Source organism: Ovis aries, chromosome 2 (assembly GCF_016772045.2).
Source record: "Ovis aries strain OAR_USU_Benz2616 breed Rambouillet chromosome 2, ARS-UI_Ramb_v3.0, whole genome shotgun sequence".
NCBI classification, from domain to species: domain Eukaryota; kingdom Metazoa; phylum Chordata; class Mammalia; order Artiodactyla; family Bovidae; genus Ovis; species Ovis aries.
Genome location: NC_056055.1, coordinates 103,843,664 through 103,854,173, shown reverse-complemented (window position 1 = coordinate 103,854,173; position 10,510 = coordinate 103,843,664). Strand labels below are relative to the sequence as shown.

General features: G+C 44.0%; 1 pseudogene; it reads left to right on the top strand.

The window, feature by feature from the left end:
- Window positions 1–2,683: 2,683 nt before the first annotated feature.
- LOC105608518 (DNA polymerase epsilon subunit 3-like) lies at window positions 2,684–3,240 on the top strand (annotated as a pseudogene).
- The last annotated feature ends 7,270 nt before the right edge of the window (window positions 3,241–10,510 follow it).

The following is a 10,510-nucleotide window of genomic DNA, read 5'->3' as shown; positions in this document are numbered from 1 at the left end:
ACACAGAAACCAGTGCTGCGATGACTATTTAATTTCTTTCCTGGATATAATTGGTGGCTTAAAGATTATTTTATTATTTTGACTCATAACTTTAAGGATAAGATAAATCATGGTGTTTTCATTATTTCCCATTGCTACTACTCCTTAGAGAGCAGAAGGCTGTTGAGGGAGAAAACATGAAACAGACTGGATAATTCAATTCTGCAGTTATTTTTATGGAAGGCCTCCAATAGGGAATGCATGGAAAATAATGGTCACTGAGTTCTTAGTTACTGTGTTCCCAGTACTCTGCACTTGTTTCTTACCATAGACCTACGAGATGGGCATTAGCATCCCATTCCTAAAGAAGATGAGGTACAAAGGCATATTCTTTTCTGAAGGCACACAGTATGACAGGCAACTTCTGAAATAAATCCCAAAGAACACGGTCTCCTGGTTTCCCCACCACACTGGGTTTTAACCCATCCCCTTAGGATGGGGCTAAAGCTAGTGACTCGATTTAGTGAACATAATATAGTGAAAGTCTTGCAACATTACTACTGAGATTAGGTTAAAAAAGATGAACTTACCACCCCTCTCCCTCTTCCTCGCTCTCTTTCTCCCTCCCTCCCTCCCTGGCTCTTCTCACTGTTCCCTTCTGATGAAGGAAGCTGCCATGTTGGGAGCTCCCTGTGGACGCCCACGGGAAGAAGCGGAGGCCTTCTGTCCAGCAGCCCGTGAGGAACTGAGGCCTGCCTGCAGCCACACACCTGAGCGGAAAGCAGATCGATCCTCCCCCAGCTGAGCCAGCAGGTGAGACGGCAGCCCCGTCCCACACCTGGCATCCAGCTCAGCCACGGCCAGATCCTGACCCGTGGAGGCTGGGAGATGATACATGTTGTTGTGAGCCACTAAGTTTGGGGTAATATGCTTCAAAATAGAGAACAAATACTCGCCACTAATAACGAGGCAATCAGATATTTGAAGGTTCACCTGAGACTGCTATAGCCCACGGGGTTGCAGTGAGTCGGACAGGACTGAAGGACTTTCCCCTTCACTTCCACTGAGACCGCTCCTGGGCATCTTTATACATGAACAACTAAATCCTCAGAGGAGGTACCACTGAATAGCAATTTCAAGAAGGTCCAGGATATATAAATCATACAAAAGTAGAGCTAAACTTGTTCTTAAAGCTCCTTTATCCAATGTCCCCATTTTACCTCTGGGAAACTGAGGCACTGAGACTTCCTCAGAGCCCCCATGACATTTGGGAAGGGCCAGAACTCAGCCCAGTGTGCGTCTCCATCCAAGCGTCTGTCTACACAACTTCATCCTCACCTCTCTTGCTATTTAAGGCTGCAATGAAGCCTTCTTGGGTTTTGTGCACTTATATATTTTGTATAAATAGCTTGTACATGTTTTTTTGTTGCTCTTGCTGCCAATTGTGTCCAACTCTTTGTGATCCCACGGACTGCGGCACACCAGGCTTCCTGGTCCTTCACTATCTCCTGGAGCTTGCTCAAACTCATGTCCCATTGAGTCAATGATGTCATCCAATCATCTTGTCCTCGGTCATCCCCTTCTCCTGCCCTCAGTCTTTCCCGGCATCAGGGTCTTTTCCAATTAGTTGGCTCTTCCCATCAAGTGACCAAAGTTACTGGAGTCTCAGCTTCAGCATCTGTCCTTCCAGTGAACATTCGGGGTTGATTTCCTTTAGGATTGACTGGTTTGATCTCCTTGAAGTCCAAGGGACTCTCAAGAGTTTTCTCCAACACCACAATTCAAAAGCATCAACTCTTCTGTGCTCAGCCTTCTTTATGGTACAACTCTCACTTCTATACCTGACTACTAAAAAAAACCATAGCTTTGACTATACAAGACCTTTGTCAGTGAAATAATGCCTCTGCTTTTTAATATGCTGTCTAGGTTTGTGATAGCTTTGAATATTTGCTGCAAGAGTGAAAGCCCCAACTATACTTGCTCCTTGATGTTCACAATGAAAAGAAGTTCCTCACTATCTCTTTATCTCTTTAATACCCTTGGTTCTCCACCTCTCGCCCCAGCAGCAAGAAACAGACATGAGTGGAATTGCTAAGAGCCCTGGAAAATGGGGATACCTGGTTGCTTTCTAAAGAGAAAACTTTGTAAGCAAGCCACAGGTAGGCAAGAAGGAAGAAGGTAGTTATGAAAGCTAGACTTGGTAGCTTATAAGCCAGAAAACTGCAAATATTTTGTAGCTCCTGAGATGTGGAAAGTGGTTCTGAAGACGAATCAGAATTTTTCAGGGTCTCAAGAAATCTCTCAAGAGAAAAGAAAAACAACAAACAGACCCCCTTAGGCAAAGATGTTCAATAACAAGTTTTCAAGCACCTATGCTCTTCGCGCCTCATTCATAGATTGTAATGTCCACATGTGTCCACCGGAGGGCAGCATCCACCATGACTTAAAGCAACGTGTCCAACGCTGTCCTCTAAAGACTAACCACTTGAGATACTATGTCTGCCAAACTGAATTTATTAGGAAATATCAACTTGGGTTTCCAATTTTTGCTTTTCAGAGGCACAAATAAGAACCATCATATGTTTCAGATCACTCTGAGATAACCAGTGTTATGTTAGTCCAGCAACACCCCAGATGTTTGAAGTTGGCCTTCTCAGAGAGAAATGTAAAAAGAGGTTATTACTGGGGCCACGCGGGGCAGGACGGAAGCCTCGCTGGGTCAGACCGTGGCGATGCGGGAAGTGCGGACGCCGTAGAGGCCTGAAGCGGAGGTCGCAGGCAGGGTCCCCGGCCGCGGCCATGGCGGAGAGGCCTGAGGACCTAAACCTCCCAGCGCCGTCATCACCGGAATCATCCAGGAGGCGCTCCGGGACGGTGTCAGCATCTCCACCTCCCGCGCCGCCAGCGTCTCTGTGCTCAGTGCCACCTCCTGTGCCAACAGCTTCGCGATGAGAGGGAAAGTCAAGACACTGCCATGGAGGAGACGGAGTTTCAGCGGTTCGTTACCCCGTTAAAAGAAGCTCTGGAAGGTTACAGGAGGGAGCAGAAAGGCAAGAAGGAAGCTTCAGAGCAAAAGAAGGACAAAGACCAGACAAAACTGATTTGGAAGAGCAGGACAAGCGCAGGGATGAGGACAACGATAAAGATGAGGAGCGGCTGAAGGAAGGAGAACAGAGTGACGAGAGAAAGTGGACGACTGAAGAGGATGGCGAGGCGCCCCTTGGAAGGAACCACGCTGAACCCTGGTACACGTTTGTGTGAGGCTTCTTGCTGCTGGGCAGAGGAGTCTTAGACAGAAGAGCCTGAGAAGATCGAAATAAAAACTGAATTATCATCAGGATTATCATCAAAGCCAATGCTTCCCAGACGCAGAGCATCTGAGTAGCAGAATCCTGTTTTGTTTAATCAGTCTCAAGGTTATAACTTTTCGGCAAGAGGGATTCTGAATGGCTAGTTTAATTGGTCAATTTCATCTCTTTTGTTTACATACAGGTATAGTTAGGCAATTGTTGACCCCCAGTTCCCTCCCTGCTCCCCCCAAAAGTAATAATAACCTGCATGCTGCCAGCTGTGTTCCAGATCACAGAGGCAGTTAAGGCTCAGGAAAAATTGGGGTTTGATTACAGTCAACCTATTTGATTATGCAGCATTTGGCAATACTAGCTTATTTCAAGTGATCAGAATGGCTTAGCTTTAGGAAATTATTAAAAGGGTTGAAGAGAACAGTGAAATCCACTGTCTTTTCACTTGACTGTAACATTAATTGAATTTTGTTTTCTACAGATTCACTTGGCTTGGAGCCCTTCTGTGTTGCCTGTTAGGTGTAACCTGCCTGGGTGGCTACCTTCTAGGCACATAATGTTTTTAAGTCTACAGAGTAGAATTAGTTAAGCAAGAGCCAAGGCCTTACTCTTATAAAACAGATGATTTACTCTTAAATGCACCTCACTGCCTGCCACTGTACAGCTTCAGGATTTGTCATCACCTCCTGGAAGGTATAAAACTCCAGGCTTTCGCGTCCCGTAGTCCATCTTCCAGATTTGTGACTATGGCTTTTCGTTTTTCCAGTTCATGACAAGTTCCGACCTTTACTTCGTCCAGGCGCAGCTTTCTCCCTCTGTGCTTCTTACCTTCTGTCTGTCCTGCCTCTCCTCTGCCCCCCATTCCCACTTTCTCTGCCCCTCTTTTTCTTACTTCTGCCAACCCAGGAACTTGGATGACCTGCAATATCCCAGAGTACGGGTTCCTCTGATTCCCTAGTTCTAACCGCATGTCTTAAAACTGATTTTGTAGACCTCTTTGACCTGTGAGGGAAATCTGATGGTGCTCGGGAATCTAATTCCTCCCCTCATCCATCCCCTTTAACTGCTTCTAAGTATCTCAGTTGACCTTTCCAGGTTTTCTTCTTTTTCCTTTCGGTGCGCCAAGCACTTTTTTGTCGGTCTCTAAGTTGAGTGCTTGGAGGTCAAAAAGTAATGAAGTGTAGTTTGACACTGTTGATTTATTAAATGAGTACAGTGGAAACTTTGTTGATAAATGAGTGAAGACTATTGAGAAAATTATAATGCTTTGTATAATAAACATTATTGTTAAAAGTGAAAAAAGGTATTATTAAAATGCTGAAAATTAAGAAAGGCAGGAATGGAGGGAGGGAAGAAAATCAAGAGAGACAGAGAATAGTAAGAGAAGAAATCTGAGAACCAATATTGTTCCCATTACCCGGGGACCCAGAGGCTCTGGTTTGAGAAACCCTAATTTTAGCCAGAGGAGTCAAACCATCTCCCCATGGGAGTGTAGTGGCATTTTTCTTTTCAAAGTAGGAAATGCATTCTTCCTTAGATGGAGCCTCCTAATCTAGTCTGTGTTGGGGAAGTGCTAAATACAAGTTAAGGAAATCTTCTGGCTCATGGAAGTTTCTCATCTCATGTTCTTGGCTAATGACAATTGTTGTGGAGTTGGAGCATCAGCTGAATACAAGTTAAGGAAATCTTCTGGCTCATGGAAGTTTCTCATCTCATGTTCTTGGCTAATGACAATTGTTGTGGAGTTGGGCATCAGCTGAATTTGTGTCTTCAAATATTTTGGTGGCGTAAGCTTAGAGGGAGGAAATATCAAGCCAGTTGAAGGCAAAATGAACTTAATCTACTTGACCAGACTGTAATATGCTTGAGGTCTGGGACTCTATTAGATATCATTTTTTCCTCCAATGCCAGTTCACAGCTTGCAATACAGAATAAATAAGTTGATGATAACACATTAAAAACCAGGGTATGCTAAGAGATAGGCATGAGCATCCCATTTTACAGCTACAGAAAATGATGTACAAAGGCATTTCCTTTCTTGAACTCACACAGTATGGTAGGCAGTTTCTGAAATGAATCCCAAAAAACCCTGTCTCCTGATATCCCCATCACACTGGGTTTTAACCCCTCCACTAGGGACTGGGCTAAAACTAGTGATTCAATTTAGTGAAAATAATATAGTAGAAGTATTGCAATATCACGACTGAGATTAGGTTAAAAAAGATGAACTTACCACCCCTCTCCCTCTTCCTCTCTCTCTTTTCCCTCCCTCCCTCCCTGGCTCTTCTCACTGTTCCCTTCTGATGAAGGAAGCTGCCATGTTGGGAGCTCCGTGTGGACGCCCACGGGAAGAAGCGGAGGCCTTCCGTCCAGCAGCCCGTGAGAAACTGAGGCCTGCCTGCGGCCACACACCTGAGCAGAAAGCAGATCGATCCTCCCCCAGCGGAGCCAGCAGGTGAGACGGCAGCCCCATCCCACACCTGACATCCAGCTCAGTCACGGCCAGATCCTGACCTGGAGATCCTGACTCTCCAGATCCTGGAGACTGGGAGATGACACACGTAGTTTTCAGCCACTAGGTTTGGAGCAGTGTGTTTAACAATAGACAGCGAATGCACACAATTAATCTGAGGCCATCAGCTGTGTGACCCGTCCATCCCAGACCACTTCCTGGGCATCTTTATACGCTAACAACTAAATCCTCAGAGGAGTTACCTCTACACAGAAATTTCAAGAAGGGTCCAGACAATATATATCATAAAAAGGTAAAGCCAAGCTTTGTTCTTAAGATCCTTTATCCAGCTCTCCCATTTTACAGCTGGGAAACTGAGGGTTTCAGACTTTCTCAGAGCTCCCATGACATCTGGGAAGGGCCAGGACCTCAGCCTAGTGTGTCTACGCAGCCAAAGTGTAGATAGCTTCATCCCCACTTCCCTTGCTATTTAAGGCACAAATGAGGGCTATTTGAGATTTGCTCACTAACCGATTTTGTATAAATGGATCATACATGTTATGTACTGATGAATATTCGGTGTAAGAGTAGAACCCCAACAATACTTGGTCCTTGAATATCAAATAGAGAGAAGTTGCTCAGTATAGCTTTATATGCTTCGTACTCCACCTCCCACCCCAGTGGCAGGAAATGGACATGGAATTGGGCCTTTTCAAGAGCCCTGGATAATGGGATACCTGGATGCTTTCTAAACAGGAAATTGTAATCAGGCCACACACAGGTGAGAGGGAAGGAGCTAGTTATAAACTATATTTGGTAGCTTAAATGCCAGAGAATTGCAGATATTTTTTAGCTCCTGGGATGTGGATGGTGGTTCAGAAGATGAAGGAGTATTTTTCAGGGTCCCAAGGAATCTTCAAAAGAAAAAGAAAAAAATAAAAGAACCCTCTTTACAGAAGACATTCAATAACAAATTATCAAGCAATGTTTTTCAATAACAAGTTATCAAGCAACAAAGATGTACTTTTTTTTTTTTTTTTTTTCAAAGATGTACTTTTCATTATAGGGGACTGGAATGCAAAAGTAGGAAGTCAAGAAACACCTGGAGGAACAGGCAAATTTGGCCTTGGAGTACAGAATGAAGCAGGGCAAAGGCTAATTAAGAGTTTTCCCAAGAGAACGCACTGATCATAGCAAATACCCTCTTTCAACAGCACAACAGAAGACTCTACACATCGACATCACCAGATGGTCAATACAGATATCAGACTGATTATATTCTTTGCAGCCAAAGATGGGGAAGCTCTAAAAACAGTCAGCAAAAACAAGGCCGGGAGCTGACTGTGGCTCAGATCATGAACTCCTTACTGACAAATTCAGACTTAGATTGAAGAAAGCAAGGAAAACCACTAGACCATTCAGGTATGACCTAAATCAAATCCCTTATGAATATACAGTGGAAGTGAGAAATAGATTTAAGGGACTAGATCTGATAGAGTGCCTGATGAACTATGAATGGAGGTTCATGACGTTGTAAAGGAGACAGGGATCAAGACCATCCCCAAGAAAAAGAAATGCAAAAAATCACAATGGCTGTCTGTGGGGCCTTACAAATAGCTGTGAAAAGAAGAGAAGTGAAAAGCAAAGGAGAAAAGGAAAGATATACCCATTTGAATGCAGAGTTCCAAAGAACAGCAAGGAGAGATAAGAAAGCCTTCCTCAATGATCAGTGCAAAGAAATAGAGGAAAATAATAGAATGGGAAAAACTAGAGATCTCTTCAAGAAAATTAGGGATACCAACAGAACATTTCATGCAAAGACGGGGTCAATAAAGGACAGAAATTGTATGAACCTACCAGAAGCAGAAGATATTAAGAAGAGGTGGCAAGAATACACAGAAGAACTGTACAAAAAAAGATCTTCACGACCCAGACAATCACGATGGTATGGTCACTCACCTAGAGCCGGACATCCTGGAATGTGAAGTCAAGTGGGCCTTAGAAAGCATCACTGTGAACAAAGCTAGAAGAGGTAATGGAATTCCAGTGGAGCTGTTTCAAATCCTAAAAGATGATGCTGTGAAAGTGCTGCACTCAATATGGAAATTTGGAAAACTCAGCAGTGGCCACAAGACTGGAAAAGGTCAGTTTTCATTCCAATCCCAAAGAAAGGCAATGCCAAAGAATGCTCTAACTACTGCACAGTTGCACTCATCTCACATGCTAGTAAAGTAATGCTTAAAATTCTCCAAGCCAGGCTTCAGCAATACGTGAACCGTGAACTTCCTGATGTTCAGGCTGGTTTTAGAAAAGGCAGAGGAACCAGAGATCAAATTGCCAACATCTGCTGGATCATGGAAAAGCAAGAGAGTTCCAGAAAAACATCTATTTCTGCTTTATTGACTATGCTAAAGCCTTTGACTGTGTGGATCACAATAAACTGTGGAGAATTCTGAAAGAGATGGGAATACCAGACCACCTGACCTGCCTCTTAAGAAATCTGTATGCAGGTCAGGAAGCAACAGTTAGAACTGGACACGGAACAACAGATTGGTTCCAAATAGGAGAAAGATTAGTCAAGGCTGTATATTGTCACCCTGCTTATTTAACTTATATGCAGAGTACATCATGAGAAACACTGGGCTGGATGAAACACAAGCTGGATTCAAGATTGCCAGGAGAAATATCAATAACCTCAGCTATGCAGATGACACCACCCTTATGGCAAAAAGTGAAGAAGAACTCAAGAGCCCCTTGATGAAAGTGAGAGAGGATAGTAAAAAAGTTGGCTTAAAGTTCAACATTTCAGGAAACTAAGATCATGGCATCTGGCCCCATCACTTCATGGGAAATAGATGAGGAAACAGTGGCTGACTTTATTTTGGGGGCTCCAAATTTACTGCAGATGGTGACTGCAGCCATGAAATTAAAAGACGCTTACTCCTTGGAAGAAAAGTTATGACCAACCTAGACAGCATATTCAAAAGCAAAGACATTACTTTGTCAACAAAGGTCCGTCTAGTCAAGGCTATGGTTTTCCCAGTGGTCATGTATGGATGTGCGAGTTGGACTGTGAAGAAAGCCGAGTACAGAAGAATTGATGCTCTTGAACTGCAGTGCTGGAGAAGACTCTTGAGAGTCCCTTGGACTGTAAGGAGATCCAACCAGTCCATCCTAAAGGAGATCAATCCTGAATATTCATTAGAAGGACTGATGCTAAAAGTGAAACTCCAGTAATTTGGCCACCTGATGCGAAGAACTGACTCAATGGAAAAGACCCTGATGCTGGGAAAGATTGAAGGCAGGAGGAGAAGGGGACGACAGAGGATGAGATGGTTGGATGGCATCACCGACTCATCATGGAGTAAGCTCTGGGAGTTGGTGATGGACAGGGAAGCCTGGCATGCTGCAGTCCATGGGGTCACAAAGAGTTGGACATGACTGAACAACTGAACTGAAGCGTTATTTTGTCTACCACACTGAATTTATTAAGAAATATCAACTCGGCTTTCCAATTTTTGCTTTTAAAGGGCACAAATAATAGGCATCATATATTTCAGATCACTCTGAGAAAGCCAGTGTTATAAAATTCCAGTACCCCACAAAACATTTTTTATTTAGAATTCTCACACAGAAATGCAAGAAGAGTTATTAAAACGCTAAAAAATTAAAAAGTGAGAAGGAAGGAATGAAGGGAAGGAAGGAAAAAGAGAAAGGGGAAAAGTAAGAGAAGTCTGTGAATCCAGAAGCTCTGGTTTTGAAGAACCCTGATTTAAGCCAGAAGTGTCCAGCCCTTTCCCCAGGGTAGGGCAATCCCATTTTCGTTTTCGAAGCAGGACAAGCATTCTTCTTTGGATGGAGCTTCTTAATGTAGCCTACGCTGGGGAAGTGCTAAATACATGTTAAAGGAATCTTCCAGCTGATGAAAGCGTCTCATCACATGTTCTTGGCTGATGACAGTGGTTTTGGAGTTGGAGGGTGGTATTTGGCTTCAGCTGAATCGGTGTCTGCATATATTGTGGTAACATAAGCTCAGAGAGGGAGACATGAGGTCAGTTCTAGGTAAGAAGAACCTAATCATCTTGACCAGACTGTAATCTGCTTGAAGTCGGGGACTCTGTTCAGCTCAGTTCAGTTCAGCCATTCAGTCGTGTCCGACTCTTCGTGACCCCATGAATCGCAGCACGCCAGGCCTCCCTGTCCATCACCATCTCCCAGAGTTTCATTCAGACTCACGTCCATCAAGTCAGTGATGCCATCCAGCCATCTCATCCTCGGTCGTCCCCTTCTCCTCCTGCCCCCAATCCCTCCCAGCATCAGAGTCTTTTCTAGTGAGGCAACTCTTCACATGAGATGGCCAAAGTACTGGAGTTTCAGCTTTAGCATCAGTCCTTCCAAAGAAATCCCAGGGTTGATCTCCTTCATTATGGACTGGTTGGATCTCCTTGCAGTCCAAGGGACTCTCAAGAGTCTTCTCCAACATCACAGTTCAAAAGCATCAATTCTTCTATGCTCAGCTTTCTTGACAGTCCAACTCTCACATCCATACATGACCACTGGAAAAACCATAGCCTTGACTAGACGGACCTTTGTTGGCAAAGTAATGTCTGTGCTTTTGAATATGCTGTCTAGGTTGATCATAACTTTTCTTCCAAGGAGTAAGAGTCTTTTAATTTCATGGCTGCAATCACCACCTGCAGTGATTTTGGAGTCCCCCAAAATAAAGTTAGCCGCTGTTTCCACTGTTTCCCCATCTATTTCCCATGAAGTGATGGGA